The sequence below is a fragment of the Mycteria americana genome, chromosome 8 (assembly GCF_035582795.1).
Source record: "Mycteria americana isolate JAX WOST 10 ecotype Jacksonville Zoo and Gardens chromosome 8, USCA_MyAme_1.0, whole genome shotgun sequence".
In the NCBI taxonomy this organism is placed as follows: Eukaryota; Metazoa; Chordata; class Aves; order Ciconiiformes; family Ciconiidae; genus Mycteria; species Mycteria americana.
In genome coordinates this window covers 40,513,087-40,535,535 of record NC_134372.1, presented here as the reverse complement: position 1 = coordinate 40,535,535, position 22,449 = coordinate 40,513,087, and the positions used below count along the sequence as shown (strand labels likewise).

Sequence of the window (22,449 nt, the reverse complement as noted above, 5' to 3'; positions counted from 1 at the left end):
CATATTCAGTTGTACTCAGGCTATGTTACATCCACAGATTTTCAGTCTCCTGCGCAAGGCTTTTATGTAAGAAAACTCTTCAGACATTTTAGATTACTTAGGTTGGAAATTATTCCTGGTTTGACAGTAGGACCTATTTCCCTAAAGGCTCTTGATTTCTAAAACCATGTGCAAACGTATTATAAGAGATGGACACAGCCATCTGAGAAGGTGTAAAGAGACGAATGACCTGGATAAAGGCCATAAAACAAGTCATTAAGAGAATCCATAATGGTAGAACAAGAGCCCACATTTTTTACTAAGATCTCTCTAGATTAGAAAATGTGACATTAACCCATATACTCAATCTATGAATCTTTTGGTCAGTTTTTACAGGACCTAAAATCCCTTTTCATTGATACCTTTTTCTGTTGGTGATATCAGTGTTTCTTTAAAATTGTGACTTTAGAAATATTTTTTTTAAAAAACAGCAGAAACTTTAGAGATGTCTAAATTAGCAATGTCTCACTTTCTCTGGCACCCTGAAAATATGGGTCCAGCCTACATCAGTCAGAGATGCATGGTTTCAGCCCCTCCTCACTCACAACAGTGTAAGACAAAAACCTGAGAATAGAAGTATTTCAGCTGGCAAAGACAAGTCATTTCTGCTATACGAGTTTTATTCATGAACTGATAAAAGCATTCCTTTGCCAACACACGCTGTGCTTAAAATAAGGATTGTTATTGATATAGATATCCTGGCATAACTATATTAGCAAACACTTTCTACTGCAGAACAAGACCAAAAACATATCTTCTGCACTAGAAATTTTTGGTTTTTTAAATTTTGAGCCACAAAAAAATTTAAACTTGGAGCAAAAGATTTGAAGAGAGTTACTTTCTTTAAAAGGTAACACCTTTTACTTTTGAAGCAAATTTTGTTTTCTGCTACTGTCTCAACCTAAAACTAATTACAAATACTAATATGAAAAAAGAAGTCATTTTAGACACCTTACCTGTAAAGGCCACCTCTATATTCTGTAGCTCCATGCGTCTAATCTAGTGGATTTTCCCTATTCTCATCATGCTAAAAAGAAACAGCTACTACTAATGTCACATGAAACAGAAGACTCTCCCACTAACTATACATATGTTTCCATGTATCCATATGACTTCCAATATATCCATATATTCTGTCTTATACAGAAACAAGAGGCAGACAAAAAAATAAATTTGGAAACTAGTTTCAGTTGAGCCCACCTGACATGATGTGGGAGCTAGCAATTCCTCTTAAGTTCAATCTTCCATCTTATCAAAAGAAAAATTTGCTAATGACTTTGAAAACTCTTACACGAGTCATTTGCTAAGAATACTAAGGGATGGAACTAATTTTCTCCTGAATTAAAAATTCCAGATATTTTTTATTCCAGGAAAGAAATATCTAAAATCACAGCAAGTCTGTTACTTTATGATTTTTGCCTGTATTAGCATCTGAGAAGCAGTAACTTCAAGGTAGTAAATGCCCTTTCTTTTCTGCATAAAGAATTGCAACTATTTGGTCTATAAGTGAAATAGATACTTGCTAACATTATTCTAAAAGAAGCTGGAGAAAATAATAACAGTTCAAGAATAAGGAAAAAAATCTATTGAAATTCTATACTATAATATCTGGAGAAAATACTTTGAAGAAATTATTAGCCTGTGTTGATTTAATGCTCTTTCTTTTGAAAACCTTAACGGTTCCTCAGGAGACTATTACAGCCAGATTTATCTGAATTTTTTCTCATTCTGTGATACCCTCATCACCTCCTTGAGGAACAGTTTACTGCAGAAATAAAATATTTATATTTCCTCCATTTTAAATCTAAGGAAAAAAATAATCAGAACTGAATTAGTAGTATTGAACTGCTTGAAAAAAAGAATTGGAAAAGAGCAAATGAAATACAGGGAACATCTTGTGATCCGATATACTGTAAAGAATTTTCACAAAATTTATTTTTCAATGGTAAGGACAAGACTACGGATTTCAGTAGAGGTCAATTAATCAAATATATGCCCATTGGTTTTCTCAAGCTCTGTGAGAATATAACAAATACGTAAGAAAGAGCACAAAAGTTATTTTATACAGAAAAAAACACGGAAAATAGAGGTCGTCTTCTCTGAGCTGAAAGATGTCAAATAAATCTAAAAAGGATAATTGTAACAATTTAAATTTCAATCTTTATTTTCTTATTATCAGTATCTTTTAAGAGAAGCACTGGTATTCCCTTGCTTAAAGATCCCTGTTCCAATAGTGTTTCTTCCAACAGACTTCAGAAGCAACAACTCACTCCAGGATGTTATTGGGGGCAAGTTATTTAATGACTGCCGTTCAGAAGAACCAGACTGATTTAGTGGGTTCAGTCCAGGTTTAGGTAATTAAAGCTTGTACAGCTGAATGAGTTGGAAGGACTGTAGCAGCTTTATCTTGATCATTCAACAGGAGAAACTCTTCTGACAACCATTTAGGCTCAGTGCCATGGATGCCATTCTGGCATAAGTAATTCAATCCTCTTCACTCAGCTTCCTTGCAGCAATCTACGGCCTCTTCAAAAGACTTCTAATACTATTTGCTTCTGAGGAGGAGAAGATGCATATGATCTGCCTGCTTTAGTGTTTCGCAGATCATTTAGTACTCCCAAAATTTTGAAGTACATAATTATGCTTGAAATAATTAGAATCACAATTTTTTTTTTTTTTAAAAAAGGGGGGATCCCTGTAGTAAGTGTGCTGGAAAATTTGAACTGAGTTTGGGAATCCACTGTATGTGGCACTCTGAACACTTAGACCAGACCCATTAAAGTTCAGCAGTAAAAATCTCATTGAGTTCAAGGAGTTCAAGAATGTGGAAAGGAAATCCATGGTATTAGTATATTTTAAAATGGGCAATAGAGACATAGGTTAAAAGAAGGATCCAGGCACTGAAAAGATGAAAGACTAAGCAACGTGGGGGTGAAGAGTCAAGAATAAGAATTCATTTTATCTCTGTCTTCTTTAATGCAAGAGGAATAAAAGGAAATTTTATTTGACAGAGTGCATATGGAGCAAAGCAGATCCATGTTCTTCCCGGCTCTGGCACTGCTTACTCTACCTTTTATTTCAGCTCTCACAATGGAGCCCATAAACATAGCCTGCTGCAGAATAAAACTTAACATGAAACAGAAATTTTAAGTACACCACCTCCATGATCTTTCCCTTTGCCTATATTTAAGCATATTAATCCATCCTCAAAAGTACTGACACCTTCCACGTAAATATGTGCTAAGATTCTTTTGATATCCAAGACTATATAAAGTTGCTTATCATCCCCTATCACAATGCTATACCCTGCCCAAAAGTGACTGATAGCACTTCAGAAAAGAGAAACCAAGAAACTGATGTCAGTAATACCCCTGCGTTAGTCATATTTGGCGCCAAGGGTCCCTTTCCCCACAAACACTTAGAAATCATAGTTTCACAGATAAATTTTTTGGAAATTTCTCGAAGGATCACTGATGCATGTCCTGTATTCAGTGACATAAAGCAAAGCTGCGAGATAATTATCCTGTGAGCATGGAGTCAGTGCAGTGTAAAAAAGGTGCCAAAAATTCCAATGCTGTCATTAACTGCTGCTGGCTGCTTGTCATGTGAGAGCGGAGGACAGCCCGTCAGCCTGCACTGGTAGATGGGGAGATGAGAACGTACCTGTACACAGTCAGATATTTATAAAATCTAATCATACAGGAAAAAAAATACAGAAATTGCCTCACAAAGAGTTGTAGCACTTATTTCAGTTACATGACATTTCATTTTTCCTCTGGAGCTGGCAATGTCATACTGCTGATCTTTCCCTGATTTAAAACGAAGTTTCCAAAAACCTATTAAATACTGAATTTTTGTATAGTCCCTGAATTGAAACAGGATCAAGGAGGGAAAGAACCACTAAATTAGTGGAATATTGTCTATTTACAGCTGATTTACTTCTTTTGAAAGCTGTCAACATTTATTTTTTAACTTTTTTTAAAGCACCCTGCAAATATTAGTGCTTAAAACAAGGGGTTTCTGCTCTCACTTCTGTGTTATCATGCAAATAAGGAAAGAAACTGTCTCTATGCATATGGTGGTGTACGACTAAATAAAAAAAGAAGAGGAGGACCAGATGTTTTTAGTTTCGGACTCCAGCCACCTCAGGCAGGCAAAGCAGAAGTACTTTAGAAAGGTGCCTCCACTCAAAAGCACAATCATATGCATGCAGCATATAGGTCTCAATGCATGCTATAGTAAAATTGAGACACGCAATACAAGACCAAAAACCTGTAAGTATAATGTGCCATAAGAAGAAAGCTTGAGAAATCAAAAGGTTTCACCACTGGCGTAGGTACGTTTGTTATATAAAAGCCCCAGATGATACTATTAAAAAATCATATTCCATGTTACAGAAGAAGAAAAGTACAAACTGAAAAACAATCCCAGTGAGTCTGATCTGAGCCTGCCTAAGTCCTGCCCAAACTGCAACATCTAAGAGAAAGGTGAGCCATTCTCTTGTTCTCCTGCCTGGATGCCAGACTATCCCTCAGGAGGCTAGAGAGGAAGTGCTGTTGGTCTTTTATTTACCACATTCTTAGGCATTTCTCTAATTGGATTAGCTATAGCCTTTTCAAACAAAGCTAAGTTATTGAGTTGATAGTGAAACTGTATTTTGGTTTGCAGAAAGAAGTGTTCCTGTTTATTTGTAGCATCACAGTATTTACAATAAATATCTTAATCTGTTATTTCAACTGATTAATGCACATTTTATTTTATTTTACTGGCTGGCCAAGTTCTGTAGCCACTTCAAGACACAACTTGCTAAACTTCTAAAACATTTTAACTTTATCTGATTTCTCTTTCATCTCTCGTATTGAGTTGTAGAACACATTTTTCTTATTCATAAAGAGTGCCACAAACACAGATTTCAGCTGAAGTCTGATCTACATGACAGCTGCTGAAGCCACGGACAAGAAAAACTGTATCTCAAATCGAATGAAGCGGGATATAAACGATAGCACCTTCAGCAGTATGTGCATTGCTGAACATCACATCAGCAGAGCTGGTTAAGATATATCGCTTTGACTACTGTATTTTATTCCTGTGGCAATAGCAGATTGAGTGTACTTCTGTTTAGACTTCAGCAGGTCTTATTCTCCTAGAAAGCTCACAGCAGCAGGACTAAGCCAACTCTGAGGTGCTACTGCATAAAGTGAAATTTCCCAAACTGAACTGGGTAGATTAATTCAACTGTGTTAGATGTAAACATGGAGCTTCACCTGGTTCAACTAACCTCCAGATGCGATTCCCCAGAGAGGGCGCATCCTCACACGGTATGAACTGGCATTGCACCTAACTCATATATTTCCACTTTGCCCCTTTTCTCCTTGGGCTTTCAGCAGCATCCATTCTCACCTATGCAGGCAGGCAGGCAGGCTCCCCCCAGACGGCCAGAAGGAGCTCAAACAAAGAAGAGCTTTGGTGACATTTCCAACTGGCATTTTTTCAGCTAATGCTTAATCAACAGCAAGATGTGCTGATGCTTGGAAACAGCAGAGTCCAAAACCAGGTGCAGTTGAAACGAGATTTCAATTTGACAAGAATATTCTGCAAAGCTCACAAAATCGGTTTGGGGTTCATACAGCTCTCATGCACTGTGTATAGAAAGGAAGTCATTTAAAAACTGTAGCACATTCCCTCGCCCCCTGCGCTACAGCCCATACAATCAGAATGGGTCCGCTATAAGAATATGAACACTGAGCATATACATTGCTTATCTCTGAGAATAGGACTGGGCAAACAGACAACCATTATTACATTGCTTGCCCTTGCTACATGCCTATCTCTGTAAACCTTCCCCTCTTGACACTTCCTTGCAATGGGTGTGGAGAAATGGTAGGAAGGAAGGAAAATAGGTAAGGAAGAAAAAAGATGGAAGGCAGGCAAAACAGTCCTTGTCAGAGGAGCTTGGGAGCAGAATGAGATGGCATTTTCAAGGACTGTGCAGCACGTACTGTAACTTCTGAGGAAAGCTGGAAAAAAAAAAAAAGTGGCCAGCGTTACGGCTTCATAATCACTTTAATAGGCCCTTTTATTGGTGAGTTCAGTTGCAAAATGAATCTCCCCTTTCCTTGGATTTTCTGTCTCTCTCAAAGGTTAACTGGCTTTACACTTGTCTTTTGCACCTCTCTCAACCTACTGAGCATTACCCGACTGTCTCATAACTTTAGCAATGTGAGCTTAGTTATAGTGGTCACTCATTTTTATATATGCAGTTGTTGCATCTACATTGACATAACACTGTTTAGAAGCATTTTGGCACACGTTGGATGTTAACAGTTACTATATAAACCAAAGTTTCATTCCAATTTCATACAGAGATTGAAATATTCACAAATGTCAGATTTGTGTCTGCTCCTATACTTGCATAACTTGAAAATACAAGTCATCATGCATGTAATACACCCACACGCCCTTTTCTTAGCATGGACTAAAATACAATTCAGATACAATACACTACGATGGTTTAAGACTCTTAACATCAGATTAGGGATTTAATTATATATCAATAAAATTATTTGTATTAATGGTTCAGTAAACGACTGAAACACCTGGCCTTATAACCTCTTACTAAAAGCATGACTGTCAACTTCTAAATATATTCTGTGTATCTGTTAAGAGGTTCTACAGAGATTTTCTTTGATCAAAGGTGGATAAATCTTGTACTACCTGAATTTCTGTACATACTAGAACACGGAATATATTTGTTTATACTGTTACATTATAAGATAGTATGATATAATAAATGTATATTCCTACATTTTAGTCTAAATATCTTTCCTTTGGCAGTAAAAGGGAGAGGGGAACTGGATGCCACATGTAAAACTCAGTAATTCAAAGATCTAAATGATAAACCTTATGCTATGGTAGCCCTGTGACACTCCATAGAGGACCTACGTATCTAAATCAATAGATGCATTACATTCCTCATTTATATAATATATTTAGCTGCTACAAATGTTATCAAAATCCTCTATTTTTTCTCTATTTACTAAAATATAATAATCTTCTATCAAAAATATCTTGTTAAGGACTTTTATTTTCATAAAGCAAAGGTTGGCCTTAGCAGGCAACAATCAATGATGGAGGTTTACATTTACAGCACCTTCATTTCTTAATTGCTTTTTAGTCCCTAACTTAGTTTTGAAAATTTTCATAGAATAGACTCTATATAGTAATTGCCACTAAACAAACAAAAAGGTACCTTTCCATTCAATCTGTGGATGTTTACCTTCGGTATACAGCAATAGCACACACCACAGTGGTTTTATACCAGCTTTCTCCTGAAATCAGGAAACACAGTCCAGTTTTCAATGCCTTCCCTTAACACTTCTCGTCTTTCAGTATGACATTTTATCCACTTATTTATTTTTATAAGAATACTTCTCCCTAATAAATGTTCTATGGAACTCAAAGGCTTGTGTAATTGAATTAACAGGTTTATAGAAAATAAGTTATAGCCAAAATTGCAAAGGCGGGGGTGGGGAAAGAAGGAATATTTCAGCAAGATGCAGCCTATTATGTAAATTTGTCACCACATGCCATACATAATGAATAAACCTTGTGCTCTTAACACTTTGATTATAGACTATACAGACAATGCAAATTAAAATTCCTGCTGCTCTATAAACGCAATGAGAGGAAATTATGTAAATTTTAACACATTAGATTGATTTGGTTGAAATGAAACCTGTTCCACTTGATGTTTTAGGGGAAGAGCCACAATTACAATGATTGAGAAAGTGCAGTGTTAATGAAGTGTGTTATTGCTAATCAATTCCTCCTCCTCTGGTAATGGCACAGGCATGTGCACTGTCACTACATCATTCGCTGGCAAATGTAACCACTCACACCACCACATAGTTTATATGGCAGAAATTAAGGCTTCCATGAACTCATGTACATGGTCCTGCTTAACATCAGGGATCTCACAGTAAAACTATGATAGGCATAACCATGATAGGAAGTGTGTGTTCTCATATGTATATACATACACATGCACACACAACATGTGCGTGCATGTGTGTGTATATATACAGCCACACATAAAACTTTTTGGCAATACTGCCTGGCTGACTATAATACTGCTGCCTTGAATGCTACTGTAGATTTGGTGTGATACCAACCAAGTAACTTCACTTTGAGCGAAATAATCACCTTTCTACTGCCTGATCTCTTGGAAAATATGGAATGAGATTATCACATGGTAATAATTTGAACATGTGTAGTTAATTGAAATGAAAAGCAAGGTCTTTCAAGCTTAAAATAAAGTTTTCTGTCCAAATTGAAGAAACTGAAAAATCAGACTCAGTGGTTTCAAAAGTTTCACACAAACTATGTATTCTTCCAATAACAGAGTTACCTGGGAATTATGGTAGGAATTTGGAAAGTCTTTACAACTGAGTATAGCTGATTTCATTCTGTAACCTTATTGTAAGGAACTGCAGTGCACATAGCTGATAGAGCTGTTTTACAGTTAGCCGATATGTGAAGTAGATTATACCTTCTTTACACGAAGCAGAGGAGCATGTCTCTCCAACCATCATGTCACCATTTTAAACAAAATACTTTGTAGAGCTCCTCACCAGCATGACAATGAATTGCAGAATACTGCATGGTTATCTTGTCTTAGTTATTTACTGTGTTATATGAGATAATTAGATTATTTATCATAATTTTGCATTTTGCAAGTCCTTTTTTTTCTATAAAAATTTCCATGGCATTTTAAAAAAAAATTTCATTTGCAAAAGGATCTGCAGCATTAGAAATTTGTGGCACATATTATTTCACAGGTAAATATGAGAAGGTGGGATGAGCCAACCCATTTTATTTTCTTTCTATTTATATAACTTGTATATTATTCTCGGAAACATTTGTCACCACATGTAGTTACTGCATTTGTTTCCTGTCTCTGCTGACTTGTCTCCCACTAATTTATTTTTGTTCCTGCTAAGATACAAGGAAGCACTCTGCACAGAGACATCTCACTGGCTTCAATAGCAGTTTGACACACAGGATTGTTGCAGGTCATGAATATAACACATACAAAATCAGGACAGCACAGGCAATGAGAGAGCTTTTATGCAGAAATGACATAGCAGATAAGCATACAACACACACACTAACACTGGCACTTACCATAAGAAATTTATAGTATGTTATGTTTGGTCCATAAACATGGAAAAAAGAGGGGTTGGGCCCCAGCTGTGAAAGGAAATCTGGCGGACCAAAAGAAGAAAATGTAAAAATAAAAATAAAAGGGAAAGATACAAAGGAATTAAAGTTTCCTAGAAATAAAGTGACATTTATTTTTGCAGGCTGAGAATCCATTCTTGTATCAGCATGTACATCTCTCTTCTATTTAGGGTTTTAAAAATGCCAACCAATTTTTGCTTCGTGAATCCTGAACTAACGTGACTGCCACGGATGGGGAGAAGCACAGAGAGCGCTTGAGACTGAGCACGGTTCCTTCAGACCATGGGCTGCTGTCATCACCCGAAATTTCTTCTGACTTTTGGCTGTGGGTACTGGAGGAATCAGCTATGAACTCTCTTTTCCGCATTGGGGTGCACAGTCCACATTACACTGTGCTCATTAGAATCTCAAAGCATGACATAGTCAAAGAGCCACTTAGAACTTGGCAAACAGAGATTTGCAAAACAAAACATGGAAAATCATGTAAAATTGAGAAACAGGAAGAACAATGTCAACTAAGGGAACTTACAAGAGTAGGAGCTAAGCATTTCAGTTTGCAAGATTTGGTACAGATGTTTAGTTATATAAAATAAACACAAAGAATCACAGCGGTAAATATCTCACCCCACAGGAATCAGCTTAATTTCCAGCTCACAAAGATCCTAGAAAACTGAATCTCTCCACACTAGCTTTTGCTTGAATTCTTTGACTTCAGACTGCTTTGTTCACAGGAAAAAGCGCTCTTTGATGTTGGAATATTAGGAGGAGTGAAACAATAAATTTCCCATATTCTAATATCCAGACATCCTGAGCTTGTTCAAGGACCCCTTGATTCACGAAGGCAAATAATTAAATTACCTGAGCTTTGATCAAGGAGTTGCTGCAGTTCCTTTTTGATGTAGAATGTGGCTGTTTGAAGCTCCAGACAGATAACTAGCCCATATGGTTTTTAACCCTTTTGCCACCAGTAGCAGATTTTATGCAATGTTCTGGCATTTCAAAGTGAGCACCACAATATCATTTGGGGATGCTGCTCCAGCAGGAGTGTAGTAGGTATAGTAGGTCCAATAGGATCCTTATACCACAGACTTGATGGGATGTTTATTGAAAGGCTGAAACTCCCCCTCCTAAACAAGCTGAAATTATCTTTCAGTCAACTTAACTTGCCTTAATATTATGCTTTGGAAGCTGGTCTTTAGATGGCATGTCACTGAGACACATAAAAATACTTCTGAGAAGTAAGAGGGTTTGCCTTTGCAATACAAGAGTTTTCGTCACGTTCCACGCTTTCCAACTATTTCCCCCAAAAGAAACATGAGTGGGCACACACTCATCTAGTCAGGCGAAAGAACGCTCTTAAAATAGGAGAAACAAATAGATAGATTTAAGCCTTTCATTCTTCCCTCTCCTCAAATGCAAGCACCTGGATGAAGTAATCTTTGCCATTAACAAGTCACAGTCCTAGCCATACTGCCTGCAAAACAGAACAGAAACTCGAAGTCAATACAGATGCTGTCCTCCCAGCTGAGTTGTGATTTTGAATATGATTACTGAAAGAATTCCTCTCCATAAACGAGGAATTATACTCCTCTTCATTAATTCTAGGATTCTTTTGGGACATGAGGAGGTTACTAAAAGGGCATAATTAGAATGCGTAATTAACGTATAGGGATCTCTTACTCAGTTCCCTATACAGCTTCAACAACGTGGCCGTATATATACATATATACCCCTAATTTTAGCAACAGTTCCATGGATTATGGAAATGACCTCACCAGACTACTGAGAAATGGGAAAAACAGTTTTGCAAGAGCACTTTTTCTGGTATCATTCATGGTAGAAAGGCATCTGTCCTTCAAGGCACAGCTGTGGAAAGGATTCATGTCATTCAGACTGACATCTCAATTCGTAAGGATACAGGCTTAAGAAAGCATAATGAATATGCCTGGCTTACTATAGATAACAGACAAATTATTTTGGGGCATGAGGATGCTGATAGAAATTCATGTCTTTACATTTAAAACACTTGATATGTAATTAAAAACTTGGTATGTTTCTAATTTGTTGGAAAATAAAACTTGGGGCCTTTCATAAAGCCCAAAGGGGAAATGCGTATAATCAATTAGTAAGAATGAGAAAGGAAGTTCTCATTCTTATGTTTACATATATACGTGTATACAATTTTATGTTTTTTTCTGTTATGTCACGGGAGCTGCATATATAACTACCATGTGAAACAGGAAACCATCATATCTGAGTGACTCAAAATACTCCTTATAACATTATTGAAAAGTGTGAAAGGAGGAGCTGCTGATCTCAAATTCAAGAAGCAATTAGCATTCATTAACTCAAAGTAATAAACTGCCCAAGGCATTTATGGGTTAAATATAGCCTACTTTTAAGCACATGGAAACAGTTAAAACATGAGCTTTTCTGCAGTTTATTTTGAATGATTTCATTTCTAGTAAAAATGGATTTAATTTCCAGATGGGGTATACCTCTAGGCAAAAACATTCTTCTTCTCTCCTCCAGTAGGCAAAATGATTTAATACCAACGGAAAAGTCTTTTGTACACATTATTAATTTCATTTACATTACTTTCTTTTCTTAATAAAGTATCAATGACCTTCTGTAATTTTTTTGCAATAAATAAATAAAAGTTAAAAGTCCCATTTTTGGTAGCTCTCACATTACGTACAGCTTTCAAGAAATAACTTGCTAGTCATTCATTTTTGAACGGAAATATCATAAAGGCTAAGTTGTTCCACAGACTGTGTATGGTGATAGTCAGAAACAGGATTTAACAGCTATGAGAACAAAGTTCAGATTTGCACCCAGTTCCTCAGTAATCTGATACGTGTAGGCAATCTGGTTCAAGTCTGCTGCAGAGGATGGCCTACAGAATCTAACGAAGGCAGTAATTACAGCTAGCATACTTTCTGACCTCTAGCTCAACATAAAAAAAGCCAAGGTCATGACAATGAGCAACTGTCAAATCTTGGTAAGTATCAGAGCTGGCACTTTCTCTATAGACTTGATTGTTTCAGCCAAGCTCATTTCTTGTTCCATTTGATTGGATAATTAAACAAATATTAGTGCAATTTCTTACATATGATGGTGTATTGATAGCATTCCTAACGCTAGTAGGACTAAAAACTGGCTTAGCGCTGAAATACACACCTCCATGTAAACTCTATTTAAACACATGACTTAATGTAATTACCAAAACTACTTTAAATTTCCATATCAAGGCCATTATTCAATAATACCAATGTCAATTGAATAACCCCATGGACTCCAATACAGTTTCTCTGCTTTATATGAGGCTGACCAGAAAGAAATTTAGCCAGCAAAGTGTAAATGTCAAAAAATAGTTTAAACTTGTGTGCTCATAGAAGTCATTAAAAAAAGTCTGCTAACAACAATAACAAAATTCTGATCATATATTAAATAAGGTGGACATTTCCCAAGCCTTGTAAAGGTACAAATACATACTGAAGGTCACAATAAGGTGGCATTCAATGTCAACTCAATGCCATTCAGAAAAAAATTAGACTTTTGTAATTTGACTTTTGATCTTCATCATGTGCTTTGACTGCTCCTTTAAAAAGCAGGCCAGCAGTCACTTAGTAATTTGTGATGCTATAGAATCACAGTACCTCACTGCAGCATGGAGTAAACCTTTGTGTTTCCTTTTTCAATGGAGTTCATCATGTCTTAGTTACATATGACACCTGCATATTGTATATAAACGGTCTTGTGAGGCAGTAAGGCTGGTTTCCATTTCCTTTTTCATGAGATTGCTTAATTATTTCTCAGATCACACCAATGTCACCTTATTTAAATGTGGAGTTTCCTTTGTTATGAAGTAAATATATAGGAAGTCATTAAACATACCGAGAATTAGTTTTTATCGTATCTACCTGCTCCCAGTAGTTTGACATATACCTAGCCAAATACAAAGAAAGCAAGGCTTCTGCCTATGGATCCAAAAAACTAAGTAATGCGTGCAGAAGGTAAGTGGACATTACTAACTACAGGATTGTGGTGAGGGGTACGATTACAGCGCAGCCTAGGAATGGGAAGCCCTTGTTTAATTCAGATAGAAGTAACAGCTAAAGGAGAAGGGAAGTGTTGGATTAGCCTGACCCAATCAATCAGAGAAGAATGTCTCCACATTTGAGGATAAGTGGTGATGGTTGAGTAAAGCAGAAATATGAAAATAAAAAGGAAGGCTAGAAGAGTCTACTATATCTGATAAAATGGAGGTTACGGGAGGGCAGAGCAAAGTTTGCATTGAAAAGTGGGGAAACTTTGAAGGTGAAAAGTTCACTGAAAATTAGATTTTGTGCTGTAGAGGGGGAGCAGAAGCTAATAATCTGAGGCACAAGAAATATCATCTAAACATAAGCAAGTTCAATGAACTCAGGATGATGATGTGGGAAGCTGAGAAACTGAGAACTATACCTTGAAGAACAGACTCAATCTTACCAAGGTCATATAGACAGAAACTTTAAAGATTGTACACGTTTTTAACCCAGATCGTGCTGATACCACGATTAGCTCTGAAGTCTCCAAATCAACTTTGTTTGTACAGATCAGTGGACTGTGAACTGCAGTACAGAACTGGGAATCACTGAGGAAGGGATCATCTTAAACTAGCTTCACTACAAGGGTATAGCCAAAGACTGCTCCATAGAAAACCACAAACTAGACATCTCTAAGAGGATTGTTAAATTTAGTACTTGAAACATAACTACATATTCATAGTTTATGAACGTAATTTTTTTCATATAAATATTGCAAAATTCACAATTTTAAGGACAGAAAGAACCATAATGACCACCCTAAGTCTGACTTACAGTCACTTGTATTGCTACCTAATCAGCCCTTTTGTATGTAAACGATAAATTGTTTGTATGTAAATGCCAATGCCTGCTATGTTTTCTTCTTGCTTTAGAAAAAGAAATGCTATGTAAATTGCCACCGTGCTAAAAAGAATTGAAATGCATACTAATCAGCCGCATTCTCTGAGCTATACCGGCTATAACTGGAACAGTAACAAATAAAAGGCAACAATCAGTGGTGGACGAAGTTTTCTATTTGAATCAGAGCCCCAAGTAAAATTATTATTCAACTGCTTTTCAAAATTTTGGAACATTTTATGTCGGGAGAAATTGGGTTTGAAACTGTGAATGAATAGTAACTTTCACTAATGTGAAATATTGAACATCTTCACTGGAATTTCAGTTGCAAGAAAAATATGCTGAAAGAGAATGGGAAGGAGAAGTTATCCTTAAAAATATCTGTTCACTGCGTGCATTGGATAAATGTTTGAGTGATTCTTCAGTTACATCAGTTTGGTAATCTCTGTGGTTAAATAGCGAAGGTTACCTGCAATATGAAACTGGAGGTTTTGATTGCTGTGCTGTACATATTGAATTAACCTGGCAGCATTCAACTGTTTTGATATTGGCCATTCCACAGAAAAAGCTTACACCCATTTCTTACACCCTGACCAGAAAGTACCCTGTAATGAAGAAACGCACTAAAATCTTGTCTTGAATAGTGATCTAAAATGAACTGATACCTAGAAATACCTAACTACGTCAATATCTAGTCAAGTCAGCTAAAAGGGAAGACTGCCTGTCAGAAGCACTGCTCCGAAAAGGACAAGATTTAATCCTAAAATTTCATGTGTGTTCTCCAGTGCTAATGAGACCAGTTTTTAATTTGGTAAACGCTACTCAAAGTCCTGTATTTACCTCAGGATTTCTCTCAGATAAAATTAAATTATTCCTTCCAAAAATTAGGTGTAAACTTTTTGAAAGTGACTTCTCTCAAACAATTTAAAGGTTGTACTTTTTACCTGTTGCTTCAATTAAAATTTTCCAGTAACACACAAAAATTAATTTTACCTATATAAATGAAAATATACATAAATATGCATAAAGTACACGTAAGATGTAGGCAGATACATAATGTTATATGACTATATAACTCTGAAAAGGTCTGAGGATCCTTGTCTGGGGGCTGGTATAGTTACAGATATTCTGCTCTGGTAATGAAAATACATTTATTTTTGGTTTAAATGCCAGCCAACTTTGCACAAACTCTATTTCTTTTGTTTGCCTTACAATGTCTACATGCAAAAAAAAAATAAAAAATAAAAAAATTAGTTGATAAAAGATGAAAAGAGTAACGCAGTTATTCATTCAGCAGCCAAGATCTTTGAGATAATTACTTTAAATCAAGAAGGGACAGACCATTTAAATTTATGACTTAATGCCGACACATACATGTATTAATAAAACAGTTAGCATTAATGGAAATAGGGTTTAGTCTCCTGATTCAAATAGAGCTATCATTTCTGGTTTATACTGAACTAATGACTTATCCTTGGCAGAATGATATGTATGCATGTATTTAACTATTTAACTTAACCACTGAGACCAATTAATATGTTTCTGAAGTTTTATTTTATTTAAAAATATATATCAGCAGTTTCACTGGGATAAAAATTATGTTGAACTAGAGTTTCTATGGCACCAGCTTAACCTTAGATGTAATACTTTCACATGGAATATCTGATGATTGCACTGCACAAAATGAAGAGTACTGAAATGCAGTGCAGAAGAAGCAGCTCTTCAATGGGATTGACATCAAGTTAAGGAACATTTTCATTTACCAAGCTAGCATAGACTCTGCGTGATTAGGAGCTCATGTGAAAAGAAATGGTGGAGAGTGCACCATAAATTTAATCCCTATCCCACTTGCTAGTGTGAGGATAGAAGCAAGGAACAAACCTGGGCACAGCCATCTAAGCCAGGCTCTTTTCAAGCTATGGGGTAGCACTGATGCATGCTGGTAGAGCAAGAAAACTTGCACTAGTTGCACCGCACAAAGATAAGGGAGCTAAATGCTTGGTGCTGTGAAGCTCACAAACATGGAAATGCTGCGAATTGTGTTTTAAAGGGTTATTGACTACAACTCCTTCTGCTCATCACTCCGGTCTTCGCCTGTGTGGGCCTGTGTCTCCACAGCAGCGTTGGGAGTTCATTGGAACAGTGTCAGACGGTACCAACACAATTAAATGAAAGCTTAAGTGTAATTACTGTCTAGATAGGTACTTCCTACAGCTTACGTTCATGTATGGAAGTTCTGTTCAATTTTGACAACTTTATAACAGTTCGTGATTCACAATTGCATTTTATGCTAGTTTATCTATAATGTGGCTACAGTCTGTCTGTTGATGAACTATTAAATCATCATTATAATAATGAATTATATTTGGAAACCTATTGCTGCATTGTTCATCAATCACTCTAGAAAATCCTGGCTACTCTTTTACATTCAGTTACTTGGGCCTTTTCTTTTAATCCATTTACATTGATTTCTACCACTCCAACTCTGCCTGCCATTGCATTACAATGAAGAATTCTGATGAACTCTTGCTGATTCAGAAGGGAGAGGGCTCTTACTCATTGCCAAACTTTGGAGAAAAAACACAAAAACCTCTTAGAATTTGCTTAAGCCAGCACTTTAAAATTGAAGAGCTAAATTATGGCTCGTGGAGCCAGCAGAGCTCAGTGGGATTGGGATGCCTGAAAGCCACCGCACCACCCAAGCAGTTATGGAAGAAGGCCTTATGCTTTTGTCAGGCAAAATTAACCATAATGTCACCTTCCCCAAGGGCACTGCTCAGCAGGGGGGCTGGCTGCTCCAGATATTTGTCTCCGAATTCCTGCTGGCTTGCAAGGCACATGTCCCGGCCATGCGTAATGTTCTCTGGAGGGCCCTGAACATGACTGGCAGCTCTAACTTTTCCACCTACCTTGAGTGCATCTAAGAGCTTAAGGGACGTTCCCTGCCTTGGAGCACAGAGGATGGGCAGTGAACGGATCTCAGACTGCTCTTTGCAACACCGTGCTCCTCAGCAAAGTGGTGCTCATTTTCCAGTGCAATAGCTACTAACTCTCTCACCAAGAGCTGTTACTCTAAGATAACTCTTAATTAATATCCTGAATCAGGCAATTGACAGAAAACTGTACAACTATTATAGCATTGTGATGCCCATTTTTGGCATCAAAGTTGTAGACAACAATTTCTACTAGACACATTGGCTTCTCTGGCTGCGTATCTGCCCAAGTGGATATAATACAATATTATAAAATTCTGCACTCTGTTACTTACAGTATCTATTTCTTATACACAGGAATTTGATCGGTCTATGAATCAAATCAAAGATCCGTGCAGCCCAGAATCCTGCCTTTTAGGAATACCCCGAAGTGGATGTCTAGGGAAGAACATCAGAACAGGGCAGGTGGAAATGAGACTCCTTCCAAGCCTGCAACCATTTAAAATCTATACTGTCATGTATGTCCTTTTTGGTCAGCATTTACAATGATGGGTTGTAATGATTTCTTTCATATACCAAGGCACTACAGGAGATACGGAAACAATTTGGACCAACCTACTTCTCCCAGTTCTTCAGTTGTAAGCTCCACTGACCTAGATGCGTAGGGGTAAAATTAGACCAATTTAGCCTAATATGTCTTTTTTCTACCAAGGATGTCTCTATAAGATCTCTCAAGCATGACAATACTTTTGAAAGACATAGTTTTTGTTTGGCCATATCATTTTTTGTCTTCAAACTCTTTGTCGTGGCATAGCAGGAACTGACACCGGCTTTGAAAAAGGAAGAAAGAGATAGCAAACCCCTTAAAAACCACTGCCGCTGAGAGGGCTGAGCTGTTTATTTCACACCTAGACTCCAGCTGCGGCACTCTTCGGACAATCTGAAGCCACGCGTTCCAAAACTTTGCAGCGAGCGCCGAGGCGGCGATACGACGCCGAAGGTAAGGCGATCCACCGACTAGAAAGATGTTAATCCTGACAAACTGCCTGAGCATTAGCCCGAACCACAGCGCGATTGAATCCCGTCTCCCCAGAGAGGGCCAGCAATGCCGGTGGTAACAAAACGGCTTTTCATAGCGCCCTGAAAAGCAGACGGGCCGGCGGCCAGGCACCGAAGAGCATCAGTGCCCTCTAGTGCCCGCCCGGCCGCGCCCGCCGATCCCCGCTGCCGCCCGCAGCCCCGCCGATCCCCGCTGCCGCCCGCAGCCCCGCCGATCCCCGCTGCCGCCCGCAGCCCCGCCGATCCCCGCCGCGCCGAGGCCAGCGAGCCCCGGGCCGCGGAAAGCCCGGCGGCGGCAGTGCCGCTGCTGAAGCCGTGCCCCCACGGCCAGGCATCCGCCGCCTGCAGCCGACCTGTTGAGCAAGGCGGAGCGAGAGCAAGGCTCGGCGGCGGGAGAATGGCTTCCACAAACCCCGGCTCCTGGAGCAAAACCTCTCCTCCGGGGGTACCCCGTGCAAATTTGCTGCCCTTCGGTAACAGCTAAATGACTTTACAGTCCGTCCTTACACAGGAAAAGAAAATGAATGGGTTTAATAATTCGGCATATGCAGGCTTGCACTTAAATGAATCGGTAATTTCACAGCCAAAGAGTATCCTAGTCTCCAGTATCAAAACTCAAACACAGGACTACGTTTTTCTCCTAAAACACTATAAAAGAGTTTTAGAAGTACATGACTACAAGGTTCCTTAACTCATAAGAGATAAAGCAAAAAAACATATATATATGGCATTAAACAACAATACTTAAGTGTAAAATAAGTCCGCTCAGTTCACACGGACAAAGTGCCTGATCCAAACTACATTTAAATCAATGGCCATCTTTCCATTTATTTCTCTAAGCTTTGGGTTGGCCCCAACAAAGGAACAATGAAAACTGAAGTGCCATTTAAAAAAAAATGGGTATAACATAGGAAATTATACACAGATTTTTAGCTTAAAATGCTAGTAGAAAAACTCAGACACAAAAAAGTCTAGGAAGTATGTTGCCAAACTGTTTCAAATTAATTGATTCCAGATGAGACCTCTCTTTCTCACACACTGAAGATATTTCGCTAAACATCCAGCTCACACAACGGATTCAAAATTGGTTTAGGGGGTTCACCAAAAAGAGGAGACACTAGTTTTAAGTTTGAAATTACTTTACATTTCTATAACGTCTGAGCTAGAAATAACTCCTAAGAATATTGTGGAAATCTCAGCAATAAAACATTTGTTTCTCAAGTTATGCTTTGTTTAGTTACAGCATTTGCAGAAAACAAAAATGTTAGTCTCAGTCTACTGGAACTCTGAACTTCACATATGTTTCTTACACTAAATTAAATATGTCAAATGTTGTCAGAATAGCGTATTAATTGAAGCTGAAATCACATGATATATACGAAGCATCTTATCAGATAAATCACAGAAATCATTCTAATCTTTGTAGTTTCCCCATATTGTTATGCAAAAGAAAAATTAATTTGACTGTCCTGTCTCTCAATCAACCATTTCCATACATATTTCCTTCTGAAACTGCTGATGATAAATCACAATGACTTATCTCATCTCTTGACATACCCTATTGTAGCAGCATTTCTGGTAACAAAGTAATCTAGTTCTTAGTGATTTTTTTGGACAGGCAACACTTAACATTTTAGCAAAGTTAAAGCTGATGTGGAGAAGTCTATAAATAGTATTCACTGTCCATGCTCATTCTCTGATGCTCTAGTGCAAAGCTGAGGTGAAAAAAAAAAAAATCCTATTCCAGGGCCTAAGAACAAGAGCCTAGAAAAGAATTTCCAATTCTTTTATTGAAGATCTTGTTCTTAGTTTTGTAACTTTATTTTGGTGTTCTCCTGCAAGAGGAAGGAGAACTGCTTTAGAAGTACAGTCAGAAACTTCTGTTTTCTAGAGTGTAGTAGACTAAGAAATATGCTAGAAAAATGTTTTGTGTGTTAAGGTATGAAGCTCAAACCAGACCTTCTGCTCTCAGTCTCCCCACTGTTCTTACTGCCCATCTCCCCAGCAACATGAACCGCGCCGCTCTGCTATGAAAATGCTGTTCATAAGCAAACATCTGCAATTCCACTTCCATATACTTCTATACATCTCTCCATATAAAATCATCCAAAGGATTGAGTACGATCATTGATTTGTGTTCCAAATCTCAGTGGACAGACCTGAGGCAGACAGATGTCAGATTAATTATTGCAGAACTTCTACACTGAAAGCAAATTTATTTATTGGTATATGTTAGCCAGTGTAGAAAAAGAGAACAAAGTATTTACCTGAAGAATCACACAGACTTGGGAAATGCTGAAGCAAGCATAAGAGCAAGGGAGGGGGAAAAGAGACGGACATTCAGTAACGCCTGAGTGCGTGCTTCCCTGCTTCTGAATCTGTTAGTGCTTTTCTCATTCAACAGTTTCATTATCAAATAATTAAAAATATTTCATTTCTTCATAGAGGGGTGCAGAGCCTGCGAAATTCTTATTGTATCACCACCACAATCAACAGGAAGAAAGTCTTTCCCAGGGAGTTACTAGCCATTGGAACATAAAAAGAAATGAGCATTCTCCTTATAAAGGGCCAATTTCTGAATTAGCGACCTCATTTGCTAAAGAGGTTCCTTTGTCACAGATATCTTGGTAGGTAAATACTGTGTTACACAGCCACGCAGTCCTTTGTAGCAATGGTACAAAGAAGATCTCCTAGCACATACTGGTTCTCTCCTCACCAAATGAATATTTAAAAGAGTAAACAATAAAGGGGGACTTCTACAGAAGGTAAAGGCATTTGTACCATGATGTCAGACTGCTATATGTGCTCCCGAAGGACTGCACAGGAAGCACTTTTATTCTAAAAGTTAATGGTATTTATGAGGACCTGCAGCCTGATCTATTTTACCTTTCTTAGGGATGTGCTTATGCATGTATCACCCAAGAGTCTAATGCTTTTTGGACTAGCCCGTATGAGAGAGAGATACCATTTTGGTACCTTGTGAATAGTAATGCATTTGAAAGCCAGCAAGAAACACAAATTAAAAAAAAAAAAAAAAAAAACAAAAAAAAAAAACCCACCAAACCCGAAAGATATAAATCAAAGTCTTTCCCTTTTTTATTCTGGATAGAGTACCCTTCATTTCATGCACTCATAATTTCTGCATATCCATTTCATGCCTGGGAGCTACAGTGCGAGTAAAAGATTTTCAGTTCGGGGCTTCCAATATCTGCTTATCCGGAGGAACATTTTAAAACAGGCAAACGCTCGCCCTCCGCCTCCCCGCCCCCCCGAGCAAGAGCTGAAGGGAAAAAAATACCGTTTGCCACAGTGTTTCCTTCCTTCCTTCCGTCCTTCCCTCCTCCCTCTGGACAGACTACCTCGCCCCTTCGGGGAGCCCGCCGGCCGCCTCCGCGCGGGGCTGCGGCAGAGCCCGCACCTCGCCCGGCGCTGCGCGGCCCCGGCCCCGGCGCCGCTCGCCGGCACCCCGCGCCCTCCCCGCGGCACACCTGCCTGCCCCCGCCACACGCCCCGGCCCCGCCGCTGCTGTCGAGTTTCTGGTGCACAGGCACGCATCCTCCCGCTCGGTCCTCTTGCTCTGAGCCACAGGAGACGACCCTTCCCCCAGCCGCCCCCCTCCCGCCTTCCCCGTCCCCTTCCCCTTCGCCGAGCCGCCTCCTCGCCGGGCGGCAGCGCGCCCTGCGCCCCGCCGCCCTGCTCACCCGAGGCAACTCCGGCGCCGGGCGCCCCGCTGCTCCCCGCGGCTTCCGGGGCTCCCCGCGGTACGCGGCTGCGGCCGCCGCTTACCTGCGGGTCCAGCGGGGCTGGCTGCTTCCCTTGGCCACCTCCGGAGGAGGGAGAGGAGGCAAGTCCCATTCACAACTAGACACCGAGCAGACACGGCAGCATCTTCAGCCTATTACACTCCACTGGCAGCGGCTGCTGAATGAGGCTCCGAGCTAGCGGCAGGAATTAGAAAGAGGGAGGGAGGGGAAAGGGGAGAGGAAAGGGGAGAGGGAGGGAGAGGGAGCAAGGGGGAGTGAAGCAAGATTAGAGGAAGGGAAAAGCTGGAGGCTGTTGCTTCTTCGCTATTTTCTTCTCCCTTCCCCCCACCCCAAGAGGAAAGCGGACCCCAGAGCCAGCCCTCCTGCAGGGCTCCGCGTCCTGAGTGCCCTCTGATGCCTGCGGGCGAGAAGTTGGGGTGGGAAGAGCAAAGCGACGGGGTGAGGAGCCCCGGGCACTCTCTCCCTCTGCCCAGCCAGCCCCGGGGACGG

General features: G+C 39.2%; 1 protein-coding gene across 6 annotated transcripts in view; it reads right to left on the bottom strand.

The window, feature by feature from the left end:
- Positions 1–22,237, bottom strand: part of CDH11 (cadherin 11) — an 82,917-nt gene extending 60,680 nt beyond the window's left edge. For all 6 annotated transcript variants that reach the window (XM_075510838.1, XM_075510840.1, XM_075510842.1 and 3 more), the window contains exon 1: positions 21,983–22,237. The gene's annotated coding sequence lies outside the window, so the exon portion shown is untranslated. The remainder of the gene's footprint in view (positions 1–21,982) is intronic.
- Between the last annotated feature and the right edge of the window lie 212 nt (positions 22,238–22,449).